This window comes from Bos javanicus, chromosome 21 (genome assembly GCF_032452875.1).
Source record: "Bos javanicus breed banteng chromosome 21, ARS-OSU_banteng_1.0, whole genome shotgun sequence".
In the NCBI taxonomy this organism is placed as follows: Eukaryota; Metazoa; Chordata; class Mammalia; order Artiodactyla; family Bovidae; genus Bos; species Bos javanicus.
In genome coordinates, this window is record NC_083888.1 from 63,347,794 (window position 1) to 63,357,256 (window position 9,463).

General features: G+C 50.1%; 1 long non-coding RNA gene across 2 annotated transcripts; it reads right to left on the reverse strand.

Annotated features, from left to right (window-relative positions):
• Positions 1–3,219: 3,219 nt before the first annotated feature.
• LOC133234571 (uncharacterized) lies at positions 3,220–8,911 on the reverse strand. Of its 2 annotated transcripts, none has more exons than XR_009732183.1 (3): positions 7,594–8,911; positions 5,176–5,470; positions 3,220–4,011 (listed from the first exon to the last, which is right to left on the reverse strand). It is a non-coding gene; the product is annotated as an uncharacterized LOC133234571 (long non-coding RNA). The 2 variants fall into 2 exon arrangements; XR_009732182.1 differs by having other exon boundaries at positions 5,166–5,470.
• Positions 8,912–9,463: the final 552 nt, after the last annotated feature.

Consider the following 9,463-nt stretch of genomic DNA (forward strand, 5'->3'; position numbering starts at 1 on the left):
GAAATCATCCTATAAAATGGAATGAACCATTTTCCAAAATAGAAAATTGCCCAATCGTTAAAGTGCTTTTTTTTTTTTTTTAACCATTCACATATCCATGGCCTTTATTCCCAACAGCCCTGTTCCTGCTGTGTTATGGAGGGAGGAAAATGTGGATTTATTTGCATTTTATAATATCCCATTCTCTGTGTGAGGCTCACATGCCAAAGATGTGTGAAGAGACATAAATATTGCAGTTCAGTTGTAAAAGCATGAAGATTTGGAATTCTGAACCTCCTGATTTCAATTGTTTACAAATTCTTTCTCTGTCCTGTGATTTGTTCAAGGTACTTAATAAGCAGACAGGTCTATAAAAAGAGAGAAGGCACATTGTTTTCCATTAAAGATGACCCTGGGATCTCAGTCTTTCAAAAATATATTCTGCTTTTGCCTTCCCTGGAAGAATGGAAACCTTTAGGTTTTTAGAAGCAAGGAAGGGAAAAATGAAGTGCATAAATTGTAAACAAACAACCTCAAACAGAATGAAGTATTTTTTAATTAAGTCTAAGTTATAGTTCCAGAAGGTGCCTCTTGCAGCTTCATTCCCGTGAGTATCTAAGAACCACAGAGAGCATGGCATCCCACCCTGGGATACAGACATCGTGTTAGTGGAATGAGATGCCTATAATGATGAAGCTGGATACAGCCGGGTACCCAGAAACGCGCACTGGTTTCACATCTTCTCGTGATTAGCCTTTTCTCGTTGGGGGACATCTCTGTTTCTATGTTCCCTGTCAGTGTCCTCGATCAAGCATTCAGTCCTTATTCCAAGTCGGGTACGAAGCATCTATTTGGGACAAAGCCCTAGGCAGGAATCTGAGGACCCAGAAATGGATGAGATCAATTCTTGCCCTCCCAACACCTACAGCCAAGAACAGTGCCCCCAAATCCACTGAGTATGATGCAAGCGGCCCACCAGCAGGTTGGAGCTGCCTATGGGAGCTGGTGGGAGGTGTGATATGGTGATTTGAAACAAGAAACACATAACAGGTCTTTCTCCCTGCTTCCGGCATCGAGGTCCTAAAACCCTCAGTATTTCCTAAGTGATAAGAACGATAAAGGTGTCTTGATGCTCACAACAAACCTTTTCAACTTCACCTGAGTTTATGGGAAAGACATGACTTTTGGAAAGCACCTGAGGGTTGCCAGGGGAACCAGCCCTGTGATTGGAGGGCTGGGGGTTTCAGTTCCACCCGCCTGACCTCAGGGAGGGCTGGAGGTGCGTGAACAACTGGAGATTCATTAGGGGAGGGGCGGCCTTATAGAGGGCACGGAATTGCCACATCTCTTCCTGCACCCCTTGCCCTGTGCGTCTCTTCCATCGGGCGGTTCCTGAGTTACAGCTCTTTCTAATGAACTGGTGATATAGTAAGTAAAACGTTTCACTAGCTCTGTTTTCCGCTCTAGCAAATCCGTTGAGCTGGTAGTGAAGCGGCTGCAGGGGGGCGGGTAGAGGAGGGCTTGGTGGTGGGGTGGGCTGGGGGGGTTCACCAAAACCTCCAAGAATCGCCAGTCAGAAGCACAGGTGACCACCTAGACTTGTGATTGCTGTCTGAAGTGGAGGTGGGGGGCGGTCTTTCGGGACAGAGCCTTTAACCTGTAGGATCTAACTCTGTCTCCGAGTGGGTAACACCAGAACTGAGTTAAACTGTGGGACACCTAGCTAGTGTCGGGAGAATTGCTTGCTGGGGAGAAAAAATCCACACGTGGTGACTGGTGATCAGAATCTCCCAGGGTTTAGAGGCCTGGGCGACACACGTCCAAGGAGTCATTCTCTTTCTCAGAAGCCTTCAAAGATCTCTTTGTACACTTGTTGTGAATTTCTTTAAATTCATAGATTCAGTGATTACCATGTGGCAGGCATGCACTGGATCTCCATGGATGCTAGCTTAACCACTTAGTCACATCAGGTGTGTGTGCATGCGTGCCAAGTCACTTCAGTCGTGTCTGACTCTTTGCGACCCTATGAACCATAGCCCGCTAGGCTCCTCTGTCCACGGGATTCTCCAGTCAAGAATACGGAGTGGGTTGCCATGCCCTTCTCCAGAGGATCTTCCCAATCCAGGGATCACACCCTCATCTCTTTCGTCTCCTGCATTGGCAGGTGGGTTCTTTACCACTTGCACCGCCTGGGAAGCCTGGTCAGATCAGGAGTGTGTCATTGTTTGGTCACTCAGTCGTGTCTCATTCTTTGCCACCCCATGGACTGCAGCCTGCCAGGCTTCCCTGTCCTTCAGCATTTCATGGAGCTTGCTCAAACTCATGTCCACTGAGTCAGTGATGCCATCAAACTGTCTCATCCTCTGCCGCCCCCTTCTCCTCCTGCCTTCAATCTTTCCTAGCATCAGGGTTTTTCCAATGAGTTGGTTCTTTGTATCAGGTGGCCAAACTATTGGAGCTTCAGCATCAGTCCTTCCAATGAATATTCAGGGTTGATTTCCTTTAGGGTTGACTGGTTGGATCTCCTGCTGAGACTCAAAGACAAGAGTAAATTGTCAAGATGAGGTGGCAGATCAGGATCCATCCCAGAGCTTCTAGTTACAAACTCGGGGATGCTGTCTCCCCAGAACCACATTCTGCCTTCAGAAATGAATCCTGGGTATCTTTAAATGCTTAGCTGACTCCAGACTTCAGATGAATAAACTTGATGGCAGAGTGTGCATTGGAGAGGATGCCAGCACCAGGTGAGTGATCCAACTACTTCATCTTACAAAAGAGGAAATGTGGCCCAGGGAGGGAGTTGACCTTCCCAAAGTCACACAGCACCCGGCCAGGCCTCGAATCCGGGTGTCCCCACTCAGCGCTCTGTGCACAGCCCCAGGCCACCTGCGTGTCTCCTGTTCCTCCCTCATCCTCCAGTGACATGTGGGCGCAAATCAAAAACCATCTCAATGGAGTCGCTGTAAATATTTTCCATTTGGCTTGCAGGTTGGCAAGGTTCCTTTTCTGCCTCGCTGTTTTAGACAATTTACGCTTCCATTCTCAAAACGGATTTCTGTCCTAATAAAGGCTTTTATTAGTATTATCCACCTGTCATTACAAGGCATTAGGCAATTACAGAGCACAGACTGACTTCCCACCGCGTACCTGCCCCTCCACTCTTGGCAGGGGGAGGGGCACACACAAACAGAACATTTCATTAAAAAACTAGAGATGAATCTTCCGTTTTTTTAAGCACTGCCAAGACGGTTACCTTCGCTTTTGAAAACTTTGTTGTGAAAAGTCACTGGCGTGAGCACGAGGGGAATAAAAAAGGAGTGTGGGCTAGAAAACCGTCTCCAGCCCCGTTTTGATTGCCAGACGATTGACAAAATAATTTGTACCCGTCGATGCTCATGAAGGGAATTTTTACAATGGATTTGCCAAGCAGATTTTTAATTTTAATCAGTAATGAAAAAATGACAACCCGGATCACAACAAGACATCAGTCGCCGAGCGGGCTTTGCAGTCTCTGTCAGGCAGCCTCCGTCAGGGACCTGCACCTCCGTGAACATCAATCACGGGTTTCAAACTCCTGTACATCTTCGGGATTTAATTAGACATTTACGTTCTTTACCCGCAATTTGCAAAACTGTCACTTACCAAAACCGCAAGTCGCTAAAAAATGTTCTGTGTGAGTCCCGGGAGTTTGTTTATTAACAAGCTGGAAATTAACCTTCGGACACCCACTAGGCACCCTCATTCGGCTCCACCCTTTGACGCACAACTATAGATATTTTTAAAAATCAATACATTAAAAGTTGATGAGTGTGGTAAAAAGCAGCACCCAACTCTGCCATGGGAAGACAGAGAGAGGAGGAATCGATGTGATGGAATGGGACTTATTTTGAGACTTTCTTGGGCATGATGACTGGCCGTGGTACAGAAGATGGAAGGGCTTTAGAAGCAGGTTTATGTCCTGGCTCCATTCCATACCTGCTGTGTGACCTTGAGCCATCGCTTGGCCTCTCTGAGCATTTGTTGCCTGTACACCTAGAAATAGATAAGCAAAAACATGAATAAATAAATAACCACCCCTCGTTAACGAATTGCAACCATTTATACAGAATGGCTGTAGAGTGCCTTGTTGTTGTTTAATCTCTCAGTTGTGTCCAATTCTTTGTGACCTCATGGACTGTATCCCACCAGGTTCCTCTGTCCATAGCATTTCTTAGTCAAGAATACTGAAGTGGGTTGCCATGCCCTCCTCCAGGGGCTGTTCCTGATCCAGGGATCAAACCCACGTCTCCTGCATTGGCAGGCAGATTCTTTACCACTGAGCCACCAGGGAGGCCCTGTGAAAGGGAAAGAAGCAAACTTTCATAGGGCTGGGAAGCCCTCGTAGAGTGCCTAAACAGAGGTTAATTCCACCTTGCTTGACGGGTACTTTAAGCTTGTGCAGAGGATTAGGAAATGTCCCACCCATGTGAACGAGGATGTAGACAGACACTCACGGTTCACGAATGCAAAAGACAGATCGGTGCTGTGGCCTGCCCCGGCAGGAAGAAGGGTCCCTCACACCAGCCCGGCACAGTGACCTGCTGTCGCAGGACCACTGGCCAGCAGGTGTGGCTTGCAAGACATACAGTATATTACCATCTGGAGCTTTCACGTTCCCCTTCAAAAGCCCCTAAAGCTGTGTTTGCTTTGAAATCTTTGGGACTTGGAGGTTTTCATTCTGTTTGGTTTTCTGGTCTAAATGTTACAGAAATACGCCTTCTCAGTTTAATTTTTCATTGACAAGAAGGTGACTTGGAAGACGAGGCTCCCAAGGTTTGCTGCGCCTCTTAGCTGGGTTGTACCACTTGGGAAATAAACAGGGCCTTCTCCTTTAAGAGAACCTTGGCTTAGCCGGGCGCATTATTGAAATGAACATAAAAGGTGGATTGTGAAAAACCTATTACTCACAGATAAGAAATGCACCCCAGGCAAAGCTGAGGAGGGTAAACTTCTTTTCCAGCTGAAGTTTCTTTCAAGTAATGGTCCCTCCCTGCCCCCAAGAGTGGTGGGATGGGGAATTACGGCACCTGCAAAGGGCCCTTCTCACCTTGCCCAACTGTCCACAGTAAGACAGGCCCCGGAGTTAAATCAGTTCACTAGTCAAAATGGCAACATGGATTTTGCAGTTTCACCCCTGCTGAAATTACCTGTCCTCACCTGGCTGAATCCGCACCGCCTTCCTGCAGGAGACGGACCAGGTGCTGTCTCATTACCTACTAACCATCCTTCCATTCCCGTCTTCCATGTGACCACAAGGCCCTTTGCAGACTCAAAGAACCCAAATCTCAGGACGCAAGAACTGGCAGGCTTGGCAAGTCCAGGCTGGGGCTCTCAACCCTATTCGGGTGCCAAACTCTGCTGTGTGACAGTGGCTAGTACCTTCTCTGGGCCTTGGCTTCGCAGCTTCTCCTCTGGTTTATGCAGCCACGACCGTGGATGAAAAAATGTGAATCTACGGGGGGAAGAAAAGAAGTTTGAGAATCAGCAGACCTAGGTTTCAATCAACTCTGCCATGAGTTTCTGCCTCTGTGAGTGTGTATATGTGTATATACCTGTTTTTGTGCATCCACAGAGCCTGGCCCATTGTGGGCTGTTGACAAACACTGATTGACTAAAAGAACAAATGTGGTCCTCTTTTCTGCCGCCAACACATGCAGCATCCTCCGGGTAACACCTACTCCGGTTTACAGGGAACCTGGGACCTGGCTTCCCACACCGATGCTGAACAGGATCTGGGCATCATTCCTTCCAGACGCCTCCTTCCCACCAGAGCCACAGCCTGTGACCAGGAGCACAGCAGAGGTGTAGAGCAGCTGGTCCCATCTCAGTGAAGGCAGGCGCAGGGTCCACACCCACAAAGGTGCCCCTGGGCAGCACCACCCTGGGTGACCTCCCTGGTGCTGTGGGAATAGTGGCTGGGCAGAGCAATGCCAGCCCTCCGTGGGCTGGGGCGGGCCGGGGCAGCAGGTTCATGCACTTCAGACCTGTGTGTGTGAGCACCCTTCATAATAGGGCTTTGTCCCGGCCCCAGTGAGCCAGTGTCTGCAGAGCCCTGGGAGGCCAAAGACATCAGCCCACATACACAATGCCACCTTTCAGCTCTGAGAGGTTCGGTCCAGAGCCCGGAAATGCAAGGGCATCCAGAGAGGAGCAAGGCAGGTCCTAGGAGGCCACCTGCCAATGCCTATCCCTGGGGCTGGAAGAGCACCAGGAAGTCAACACTTCCCCCCTGGCCATTTGGAAAGAGGAACGTGATGTGGACCATGAGGAAGAGGAAGGAAATCTCTATCCATTGGGTGCTTGCTGTATACCAAGCACTGTGCCAAGCACTTGAGATTCTTTGTCTCACCTCTGGGAGGGTACATTATCATACCCATTATACAGTTGGGTAGACTGAGGTTCTGAGTAGTAAAGTGACCTGCCCACAATCCCCAAGAACCCAGGTGTCTCTTCCTCCAAGGCCTGTGCTCTTTCCCCTTTTCCTTGTAGAATCTCCCTCCCCAAACATCCACCTACCTCTCTCACCTCTGCTGGAACAGACCCAGCTGGGTGGAATGGCATTTGGATCCCTGAGCAGCCCCCCCAGCCCATCCCCCGCAGCTTCAACCTCGCTCAGCTTCTTGCTCCACCTGAGTCATTCTGAGCACGGGGATCTTGCTACAAAACGTTCTTTCACTGGCCACCCACCAGCTGCCCTGCAATACCCTCTCTTCTCCCAGGATGAGCAGGAAAGGCATCAGAACCTGGCCTGTCCCCAAGGCTCTGTCGCTCACCTTCACCAGCTGGGCTGTGGCTCCAGGGGCAAACAGTCGGTGCTTTCCTCAGACCAACTGAGGGCCGGCTGGACTCCCCTCCAGGGAGAACTGTGGTTCACCGCCCCCTCCTCTCCCATGGGCCACGTCTCAGCATCCAGAGATGGTGAGAGGGGTGAGAAGACCTGCCCAAGGCCCTTGAGGCTGTAATCAGGGACAGCAACGTGAACTCTGAAACACTGGTCCAGTGTTCAAGCTCACCATCCACACCAGGCATTTCTCCATCTCCATGTGCGCTTGGCAGGGCATCCAAAATAAGACTGGCTTTTGTAAAAGCCTGAGGACTAGAACTAGAGATTCTTTGCCAACAGAAGGCAGCAGAAGGCATGTGAGGAGACCAGCAGTGGAAGAGTAGGGAGGTGACTTGAGTGTTAGAAGCAGAAAGACCTGGGCTCGAGTGACAGCTCCACCACTTCCAAGCTGTGTGACCTAGGGTGAATTCCTTAACCTCTCTGAGCTTCTGTTTCATCATCTGTATTTGGGGCAAAGCATCTTCATCATCAGCCTACCTCATAAGTATGTTGTATGCTCTTGGCACATGACAAATGCTCGAAGAAGGTTTTCTATAAATGTTACTATTGACCGTCTTTATCATCACCCTCATGCTTTAAGGCTGAGCTGATGTTTCTTGTTGTCTGGGGAACCTAGACAACTGGGTCCCCTTTCCTTTATCTAGAGAATGAAAATAAGACTCTCTACTATGGAAGGATGCAATAAGATAACATGCATTAATGTTTTGTGTGACAACCAAAAAGAATCATACCATCTGCTCTCTGATCAGTTTAGTTCAGTTCAGTTGACTCTTTGCCACCCCATGGACTGCAGCATGCCAGGCTTCCCCGTCCATCACCAACTCCCAGAGTTTACCCAAACTCATGTCCATTGAGTCAGCAATACCATCCAACCTTCTCATCCTCTGTCGATCCCTTCTCCTCCCGCCTTCAATCTTTCCCAGCATCAGGGTCTTTTCAAATGAGTCAGCTCTTCGCATCAGGTGGCCAAAGTGTTGGAGTTTCAGCTTTAGCATCAGTCCTTCCAATTCAGGACTGACTCTCTAATAGGTGTGTGCTTGTTTCATTTGTCAGATCAACTCGATATGTCTGATCCTCAAAGATAATGATACTCAGGGCCACCGCTGATGGCGAGCTGTATTCCCAGCCCCGGGGCATCAGTGGTGTGGGGATCTGACTCACACCAGGAGTTGACGGTACTCGTCTCTTCCCAGCTCAGTGCCCTTGAGGAGCTTAGAACTGGCTAGAAGTATTTACACCATGGAAAGTGGCAAAAGCTCCAAATCAGGAGTTTTTTCCCCAGAAAGTCAACTGTTGCACATCATCAGTGCACCAGAGATCAGAGCCTTCATTTCATTTCTTCCCACAACCTCAAGATCCATGTAGCGATGGCAAGGACCAAGGACCTTCCAGCTGGGTATCCAGGAGGCTTGGACCACTGCTGCCATACCAGCCTCTGGTCGAGGGGCCCCATCTAACAGCTGAGTGAACATGGATCCAGACCACACTCCTCAGAACAGGCATGAGTCCTCCGGCGGAGTGACACCAGGTCATTAAGATGACTGGACCACCAGGAGGTGCCAGGCAAGGGGACACAGACCGCCACGGGCTGCATCACAGCAACTCAAGTGGCAAAATCAGAGCCATGCCCGCATCCAGAGGACACTCTGCCTGGAAAGCAGCCAAATCTCGATGCCACAGAGTGCAGCCATGGGAACGGTTCATCTTCAAGGTGATCTTTGGGAACCATAGACTGGAAATACAGACAGTGAGCCAGCCCTGTCTTCCTTCCATCCACACGGCTAGCTGCAGGTCAGGGAGTGCCTATGAGGGGAGGAAGATCCACCAAATCAAGGCACTTCTCGGGCTCTGCAGGACTCTCGTCTCCTCCTGGCCTCAACCTGCCCCTTCCCGCCCCTGCCCCAACCCCAGGCTCACCCGGGGCAGGGGTGAGGGGGTGCTCTATGCTCAGGGCACCCTCAGTTTCCTCTCCATGCTCCCCACACCTGGCTCTCGCCTCCCCTCCCTCCTCCCCTTCTCCCTCCTCTTTTCATCCGTCTCCTCCCTTCCTGTTCTCCTCCATCCCAAGTAGTGAATACTTATGGACACGTGACTGTAGGACACGCCCAAGGTGGTCAATCCATTATGATGTCTCCTCTCAGCACCCCAGGAAGGAGGTGCTGCCACACCCTCACTCTGCAGCCCAGAAACCAGGCCTCAGAGGGGCCAAATAACATGGCCAGGCTCACTCGACTTGATGGACTCAACGACAGAGGAACTGCAGATTCCGAGGAAAGAACTACCCAAGGAGTATTCATCAAGGGAGCGACTGGGAGACTAAAGGTACAAGTGAATATTTGAAAGCCCAAATTGGATCTTGTGCCTGCCCAGGGCAAACCTCTGACAGGCCACGGTGACTTTCAGACTCCAGCCCAAGTCCTCACCTGGCATTCAAAGCCCAGGTGTTGGCTTTTGCCCACCAGCAGCATCTTCTCCCCAATGGCCCAGTGGCAGGAGGTGCTGCCAAGCATTGTGGGCAGCCTCATCTGCCAGCCATGCTTCTGAGCTCAGCACATGGTCAGCCAGAGGGCAGCCCTCTGTCCACTCACCTGGCACTCCAGA